Source organism: Cebus imitator, unplaced genomic scaffold, assembly GCF_001604975.1.
Source record: "Cebus imitator isolate Cc_AM_T3 unplaced genomic scaffold, Cebus_imitator-1.0 Scaffold155, whole genome shotgun sequence".
Taxonomy (NCBI): Eukaryota; Metazoa; Chordata; class Mammalia; order Primates; family Cebidae; genus Cebus; species Cebus imitator.
The window spans coordinates 2,673,964-2,682,906 of record NW_016107470.1 but is presented as its reverse complement, the minus strand read 5'-3'; the positions used below and the strand labels follow the sequence as shown (position 1 = coordinate 2,682,906).

At 50.2% G+C, this 8,943-nt stretch overlaps 1 long non-coding RNA gene across 1 annotated transcript; it reads left to right on the top strand.

Moving 5' to 3' along the window:
• Nucleotides 1-3,714: 3,714 nt before the first annotated feature.
• Nucleotides 3,715-4,693, top strand: LOC119473398. The gene is made up of 2 exons (XR_005202600.1): nt 3,715-3,899; nt 4,530-4,693. It is a non-coding gene; the product is annotated as an uncharacterized LOC119473398 (long non-coding RNA).
• Nucleotides 4,694-8,943: the final 4,250 nt, after the last annotated feature.

Here is an 8,943-nt window from a genome sequence, read left to right as displayed (position 1 = left end):
AGAGAGAGAGAGAGAAATGTCAATTGAGATAAAAATTGGGGAATCCCTGGCATGTAGAAGGTTTTAAAACCTCTCACCCAGGTTGTCGTGCAATGGGGCAGTCCCAGATTATGGCAGCCTCTAACTCCTGGGCCCAAGCAATCCTCCCACCGTGGCCTTCCCAGTGTTGGGGTTATGGGCATGAACCATGGCACCAGCCTTGAAGATATCAAAGCCTTGAGGCTGCCTAAAATGACCAAGGGAGTGAGTATGGATGTGGAAGAGAGACAAGGACAGGGCCCCAGGGCTCTCTTAAACTCAACTTTAAGAGAGCCATGAGACGCCAGGCACACAGTGGCTCACGCCTGTAATCCCAGCACTTTGGGAGGCCAAGGAGGGTGGATCGCCTGAGGTCAGGAGTTCAAGACCAGCCTGGCCAACATGGTGAACCATTGTCTCTACTAAAAACAGAAAACTTAACCAGGCATGGTGGCACATGCCTGTAATCCTAGCTACTAGGAAGGCTGAGGCAGGAGAATTGCTTGAACCTGGGAGGTAGAGGTTGCAGTGAGCTGAGATCATGCCATTGCACTTCAGCCTGGGCAACAAGAGCCAAACTCTGTCCTATAAATAGAGAGAGAGAGAGAGAGAGAGAGAGAGAGTGAGCGCACCAGGAGAAGAACTGAAAGTAGCAAAGAAGAGAAGAGAAAAAATAAATCCACCTCTCTTCCTTTTCCTCACGTGGCTTCCAAGACATCATCATCTCCTGTTTTCCTCTACTTCACTGTCCACTCCTTAGTCTTCTTTGCTGTGATGTGAAGTGAAATAACTGCCCAAGATTTGGCATCATGGAGATCATCATGACCCGGAGAAAAGTAGTTTTGGTCAAGTGACGGAAATGATCATCTGATTGGCATGAGACCAAGAGAGAACAGGAGGGCCACGCGCAGTGGCTCACACCTGTAATCCCAGCACTTTGGGAGGGCAAGGCACGCAGATCACCTGAGGTCAGGAGTTCGAGTCCAGCCTGGCCAACATGGTGAAACCCCATCTCTACTAAAAATACAAAAATTAGCCAAGCAGGGTGGCTCATGCCTGTAGTCCCAGCTACTCAGGAGACTGAGGTAAGAGAATCGCTTGAACGCAGGAGGCAGGGGTTGCAGTAAGCCAAGATCCCACCATTGCACTCCAGCCTGAGCAATAGAGTGAGACTGTCTCAAAAGTAAATGAATAGGCTGGGTGTGGTGGCTCATGCCTATAATCTCAGCATTTTGGGAGGCAGAGGTGGGTCGGGAGATCATGACCATCCTGGCTAACAGGGTGAAACCCCATCTCTACTAAAAATACCAAAAAAAAATTAGCTGGGCATGATGGCATGTGCCTGGACTCCCAGCTACTTGGGAGGCTGGGGCAGGAGGATCGCTTGAACCCAGGAGGCAGAGGTTGTGGTGAGCTGAGATCATGCCACTGCACTCCAGCCTGGGCAACAGAACCAGACTCTGCCTCAAAAAATAATAATAAATAAATAAAAATAGAGAACAGGAGGCATGCACACAGAGGTAACTTTGAGATGTCTGCATACAAGGAAGATGGCAAACAGAGTAATAGTGCAGAAGGATATGAGATCAAGGAGGCACACATGCACAAGTATACATATAAAGACAGGAGGGAGGACACCACATTTTTTGTGCTGAAGTGAATGAATTGGAATAGAGCAACAACTGATGAGCAGGAGATGGGGGGTAATTTTAGGAACAGTTATTAAATAGCCTAGAGGAGAAGGGAAGCTGGTGCCACGTGGAAGCGTTTGCCTTAGACGGGAGCAGAGGCAGTGTATCCAGGTGACAAGAGAAAGGGCAGTGTCTGGGTGGAAAGGCAGGTAGGATGGAAGATATGATGGTGGAAAGAGGAGGTAGTTCTTGTCAAAACGCTTTTATTTTCTCAGTAAAATAAGCAGCAAGGGTTCTCAGCTCAGAGTGAGGAAGGGAGGGTGTTGGAAGTTTGAAGAAAGAAGGTGCAATATAGTCATTTCAGAGTGTGGGAAAGTAAACTGACAAGGGAAATACACACGGACAGTATTGAGAGCCCACTCGAGATGTATGATTATGAATTTCGAGTGACAACAGCCCTGTCATTTTTGTCCAGTGTCTTAAGCTGGACAGAATCAAGAGTTTGGCCAGATAGTCCCAGGAAATGAAAGAGTGGGGGTGGTGCATGCGAAGGAATGGTACAGTGACAGACCATGAAATCTAAGCTGGGTAGGAGAGATGTAAGAATCGAAGGACAATGACAGTCATTGGAAGTCAAAATAGGGTCATTAATTGTTCAAATGTGGTTATTTGAGCAAATAAGCTAGGAGAGGAAGAGGTGTTGGTCAGGAAGTAGGGTGATGGTCAGAGGTGGTGCTGTTATTTGGTAATGAAAAGATCAAGGATACCCTCGTGACAGTGGGATGGAGCAAAAAAATGACTGCAGTTCAGGTACTAGGGTTTCAGATAGGTCCTTAATCTACTGGGATGCTAAATTCACAAAAAATGTTAATAAGAGTTGAGGTGGAGGTGGGGGACTGTGAATCAAGTGCTAGAATCTTCGGGGAATGAGGGGGAGTGCAGGAGAGCCTGCAGATGACAGCCACCAAGCGGAGGTGGTATAGTCTGATGGCAGGTACTTCAAAGCAGCTGGGGTGGAGGGGGAAGCAAGAAAGAGTCTAACTTGGGGAATAACTCTCCTGCCAAGGGTTTGTTCTGAATTCCACTCTCTAGTATCTCACCAAGCTTCCTTCCCTCTTTTGGCAGCTGAGAGGCCATCCAGGGTAAGGATTTATTCAGGGTCTCGGGGTCAGAAGGAAACCAGCAGTCGGGACTTTTATTCCCTCTTCTCTGCTACCAAAATACCAAGGCAGTGTTTTGGATATTTATTTAAAAGAACATTTTAAATGTCCTTGTTTGTTTCTGCCTCTGTGCAATATTGTGCTGGGAAGGACGGGGAGCTGGTAACCATGGCAGTGGAGCAGGGGGTGGTGGTGAAGAGGTGGTTTTTAAATGGGGTGAACTTCAGGCAGGCGGCACCCAGAGCTGGAACCCCCACAGCCTCCTTGGAGTCCTTTGTTCATTCAGCTTACTTAGGGAGAGAGAGGCTGCATTCTTGCCGCTGGGAAGCAAGCTTTGAAAGGAAAGGTTTTGCCAGACTCCATAAGGAGAGGGTGTGTCCCTCGGAGCAGGTTTTGGGGCTCTGCCTGAAAGCCTTGGTGGGCAGGGAACTTTGGGCACCCTGTCATGAACAGCACAGTCTGTGATGGCAAAGAAGCCAGCTCTGCAGCATCCTGGATGCAGACTTCTTACACACTGTCAGCTGTCTCACCACTTCTCCCTGGACAGGTGGCCACTCGTGGGGGTGGCCCAGAATCCTGGCCAAAAAAGGCAGCCAGGCAGGGCCCCCACAGGAAGGTAGCTGGCAGGGGAGCCAGCAGAAGAGGAAAGGGGAGGGAAGCAGTCACCTCTTCCACATTCCTGGATAGGGAGCCCCAAGAGCCTTTTCAGGACAAAAAAGTGCCCCAAACAAGCGGACACAGGGCAAGACAGGACAGGGCAGGACAGGACAGGGCAAAGCTTGGGTCCAGGGAAGTCCCATGACTGCAGTGTTCAGCCGCAGGTTTCCCAGCAGCTCTGGGCGGGAAGCAGCGCTGGGAGATGGGGGAGGGGAGAAGGGAGGAGAAAGAGGAGGAGGGAAGTAAACAGGAGACCACAGAGAGAGCCAGTTCCCTGCGTTCAGAGAACACTAGCCGCCTCCGGTCCCCGGTGGGTGGCTGTATGTGTGGAAATGAAACTGGGAGGAGGAGGGAGAGAGGGAAGAGCAGGCACGCACTTCGCGGCTGTCATCCACCTGGCCTCTCTCGACCCGCCAGCCCACTCCCCACCGGGGTACGGGGTTGGGGGAGGTGGGAGGGAAACGGTTCTGCAGACGCCCACCCCTTAGTACCAGTAGCTGGTTCAGCTGTCGGTGAATCAGACACTGTCTCAGCAACTTGTCACCTGCGCTCGGGAGGGGAACAGAGGGCAACCCTGGAACGTGGCAGGGAGAGGTTGGGGAAGGGCAGGATCCAGCACTGGGCCTGGGCGTCGGGGTGACGCCAGCGGCTGGGAAAAGGGGTGTCCACCTCCCTACACCCACACGCATCTCGACCCAGTACCTGGACGCTGAGTAGACGGGGTGGAACAAGAGCTTGGGGGCCCAACGGAAGGGGGACTTGGAAGCACGGGAGGGGAGAAGAACAGGGTGGGGGTGTGCTGCGGCGGGAAGCGCTGGGTGCGGGGCAGGCGCGCGCGCGCGGAACAAGCCGCTGCCCGGTGCTTGCCCGCGCGGGGTTATGCGAGGTAACCGCGCGGCGAGGAGGAGGGAGGCGGCGGGGGCCGCGGGCCGGGGTGTCTGGCGCTCGTTGGACAAAGAGATGATGAAACGTGAGCGCTATATTTACCAAGGGGGTGGAGACGGGCCGGGGGGCGGGGGTGGGCTGGGAGTAAAAAGGACAAACTGTTCCACAACAACCACAGGAAACACAGCCCATCTGACTCACCGGGAGGGCCGCACCGACCCCCTGGCAGGCTTAGCCTGGAGACTGACGCGGGGCGCCGGTTCTCCCGGGACCAGACCGAACCTGGGCACTACGGCTGGGGCTGGGTTGATTTATATATAAATAAAGGCACATTCGATCCAAGAGTGCGTGTGGTTCTTGCGGGGTAGGGGAGAGCGCGAAAATGGGAGGAATGTTTCCTAACCCCTTGGCTGAGCCTTCGGGGGCGAGATCTGCCTGCAAACTCTGAGAGCACAATTCCTGCAAAGTCATCTCCTCCGGCACAGCCCGGCCGGCCTGCCCGCCCCGCCCCGCCCGGGGACAGCAGCACCCGCCTTCCCCCACTAGCTCCCCACCCCCGTAGCCCTCGGAGTTGGGGTGCGGTGCCGGCTATGTTTAGAAGCTGATGTCATCTCGACACCCTACTCTGCAGTGTTCCCAGGAGGACCGCAGGGCAGGTTTTCCTCTTCCTCGCGGGCGTGGGGGATGGAAGGTGGCCTGCCCTCTCCCCAACACACGCACCCCACATCCATCTACCCGGGAGATTAAAAGAAAAAAAAAAAAAAGCAACACCGCCAGAGTTATGAAACAGGGTGGCGGGGGCGGTACGTGCACGCGGAGAGCTCAAAGCATGGGCCCGGGCCGCGCTGGGCTCCCCCCGGTCTCCGCCCACTTCTACCCCCGCGCACCCGGGTGCAGGGGCTAATTTCAAGGTTAGCTCACGTGGGCGCGGGCGCCCGGAGCTCCTTGCACGAGTTTGGGGCGGGTTCCTAGTCCCCCAATCTAGGGCAGTTTGTTCAACTGCAGTAAAGGGAGCTTGATGTTCCAGCAGGGAAGGGATTTCTGAGAACTGGGACTGTCCTCAGATGAACTCGCCTCCTCAGGCTGCTGCGGCGGCGGCCGCCTGCGGAAGACTTTTTAAAAGGGCGATGCCAGGCCGGGGCGCGCGGCCCGCGAGTGGCTGAGTCTCCTGCCAGTCGGCGGCCGGAGCCGAGCGCCCACCCCCGAGCGCCGGTGATTCACCGAGTGCCGCGCTGGGCCGGTCGGAGCGCGGGGGGCTGCGAGCTAAACTTATCCTCCTGCATATGCATGAACTGGCGGCCTCTGCGCTGCAGAGGAGAGGGCTGGAGTTTTGCGGAAGGCTGCTAAGTGGGGCGGGAGCAAAGTAGGGCGGCGTGCAAGTTTTCCCGCTTGTCTGAGCTCCCTTCCCCCTCTGGCCCCTGGGTGTTAACTTCATTATGGCCACGGGCGTTCCACCTGACCACGCTTTACCTGATTGTATTTCAAAATCCAGGAACACCGCCATTGTTGGAAGCTTTATCCCTTTGGCCACGCCTCTCCCCTCCTCAGGCTCGCCTCCTTCCCTAATTCCTCTGCTTTCACCAAAATGAACACTGGTTTTCTCCACGTTTGTCCCGTGTGCCCAGGTAGGGGTCGCTGAAGCCGGAGGGCCTGGGGCCTGAAAGGGAGAGGTCTGGATCCAGCCCAGAATGAGGTCCAACACGTGATCCTCTACCCCCAGTGGGCCATCTGTTCTCCTTCCTTCCCGCCTGGAGGCTGGCAGTTCTGCCCGGCACGGTCCACGCCTCCCAGCAGGAAACAGTGAGAAAAGCCAGAATTGGCAGAACCCGGTACCTACAGAATATGATTTTGACCTAAACTTCTCGGCTTTGAGCAGGGATGACACCCGGCAATCTGTATTTTAAATCGAGCGCCAGGTGATTAGCTCCACCCTGCAAGGTGGGGAAACCCTGCCTTGGGGCGCAGTTTGAATAAAAGTCTCCAGAGGAGGAGCCTGGGAATCTGTACTGCTTAAACCAGGAAATACCTTACTCCCGGCTAGGGTGAAACGTTTACCTCGGGCCGGGCACGGTGGCTCTTGCCTGTAATCCCAACACTTTAGGAGGCCGAGGCGGGCGGATCACCTGAGGATAGGAGTTCGAGACCAGCCTGGCCAATATGGCGAAACCTGTTCTCTACTAAAAATACAAAAGTTAGCTGGGCATGCTGGCCCACGCCTGTAATCCCAGTTACTGGGGAGGATGGGACAGGAGAATCGCTTGAACCCGGAAGGCAGGGGTTGTTGCAGTGAGCCGGGATCACATCATTGCACCCCAGCCTGGGCGACAGAACGAGACTGTCTCAAAAATAAATAAATAATAATATAATAAAATTTACCTCCGAAAAAGAATAGATTATTTTATTTTTTTTACTTTATTTATTTATTTATTTAGAGACAGGGTTTCACCATGTTTGCCAGGATGGTCTTGATCTCTTGGCCTCGTGATCTGCCTGCCTCGGCCTCTCAAAGTGCTGGGATTACAGGTGTGAGCCACGGCGCCCAGCCAAGAATAGATTATTTGAACTCCCATTCCACTTTCTACAAACCAGCTTAAAGAAAGAAAAAATCAAGACCATAAAATTAAGGAAGAAGGGATTTTGAACACATTTATATTTGTGTCTGCTATCCATTAAATGTTGATTTAAGGTTTTCTGACCTTCACTGCCATAAAGAGCAGTATTTGTAGATGTGCGGCAGATAAGATGGTATTTAAAGAACCCAAATCTTGCCCCGGTTTTTTTCTCTAGGATTTTTTTAGATCCCTTGAGTATTTGGAGTTTGGGAGAAACTATTGGAGATATATTAACCTAATCCCATCAATTTACAGATAAAGAAATAGCTCCCAGAGGTTGCCTGAGGTTACAGAGTTTATCTCAGACCCAGAGGTCAGTTCCTCACACTGGCCTACAATGCTGAAAAGAACAGCTGACTGTAGGCACCACTTCTTACTAGAGCTAATAATAATACTGTAATTATTTCAGGATGCACAGAAAACAAGGCTTATATGTTCTGGCTACAAGCCCCTAAGCCATTGTTTTAAGAACTTGGATAATAAAGCAAATTCTTAGGCAGAATTTACAGAGGAAAGCATAAACTAGACACACAGTTACAGTCTAAATTTTCATGCTCCTCTGGTGGGTTTGTGTGGATTTGAAAATGTGTATTTACAAAGACTAACGGGGAAAACAGACCTCTTACATGTATGTGGCATAATATATAGTTTAGTGATAAATTATTTTAATTAGGAATGATTCATATTAACTTGGGATCATTTATTTTGCCAACATTTAATTGGGACAACCACATGCTGGCAAAACAGCCTAAGCCGGTTTTAATCTTAAAATTACTATAATACACATTCCAACACCCCAAAGAAACTTCACTGTTGAAAATACAAGAAAAAAATCTTGACATAGAAATTATTATTTGCGGATATATGTTGTTTTATATATATGTGCGTGTTTTAAACATATAAGCTTCATGGAGGACAGAGTCTCTTTTCATATCTGTATTCCCCATGCCTAGCTCATTGCCAGGAACATAAATATCTGGAGAATGAATGAGTGGAAATGGAGGAAAAAAGAAAACGCATTCTACAGTTCTAGAATTGCTGAGTTTAAAAAGATATTCTAAATCAAGTTAAGCAGCAGTTATGTTTGTAGATGTGTGAGAAAGTCACGTGGATGAAATCTCAGTTTTCTTTTATTACTTTCTTTTATAAGTCTGAAATGAGTGAGTTTGGAGAATTCAGTGTTTACGTCCAGTTCAAACAAAGTGAAATTAAAGAGAATTAAAGAAAAGCAAGGAGTAAGGAAGGGAAAAGTTTATATTTTTAAAAAATCTAAAGTGATTGATTTTTTCAAATTCCTGGATTATATAATCTTCAAGGAAAGACACAGACTTCCTCAGTTCTGGAATAATGATGATGTTAGTCCTAGGGCTATCTATAGATGGCCAGGCCTGAGAAGTCTGTTTCACCAGTGCAATCCCAGTTAAAACACAAGTCTGAGGGGTTGTACAGCCCATGATCATAGGGATCCTGGAGAGATCCCGATGGTGTGTGTGCTAGGCCTTTAGGAGGCATGCAAAGGTGCAATTTCTAAGTGATCATGTATCCTCAGGGAAAAAAATTGTCCCAGAAAAACCATGAAGTAGGCAAACTCCCCTGGGTTTCAATGAATTCTTTTCTAAAATTAAGAGATTAAGTTCTAAAAATGCAAGAACTCCAAGATGGCTTTGAGTTTTTTATACACTATATACCTACCTTCCAGGGTTGTTGTAAGGGTGCATGCAGGGTGCTTGGTACAGGGCCTGACACAGAGTAAGCCCTCCATGAAAGGGGTCCGGGATAATGACGCTGATGGTGATGATATTCTTGGTTGCCCAGTATCCCCTACCTACAGCTTTCTTCCACGGGCAGCCACCTACTGCAATATCTTCCCTGTACCACTTTAATTTTTGTTGTTTTCTTTATATTTTAAAGGTGTGTACTTTTATTGAACTGGTCTCAAGTCAGGTTTGTTTTTAATTAAAATTTATTAGACTCTTATTT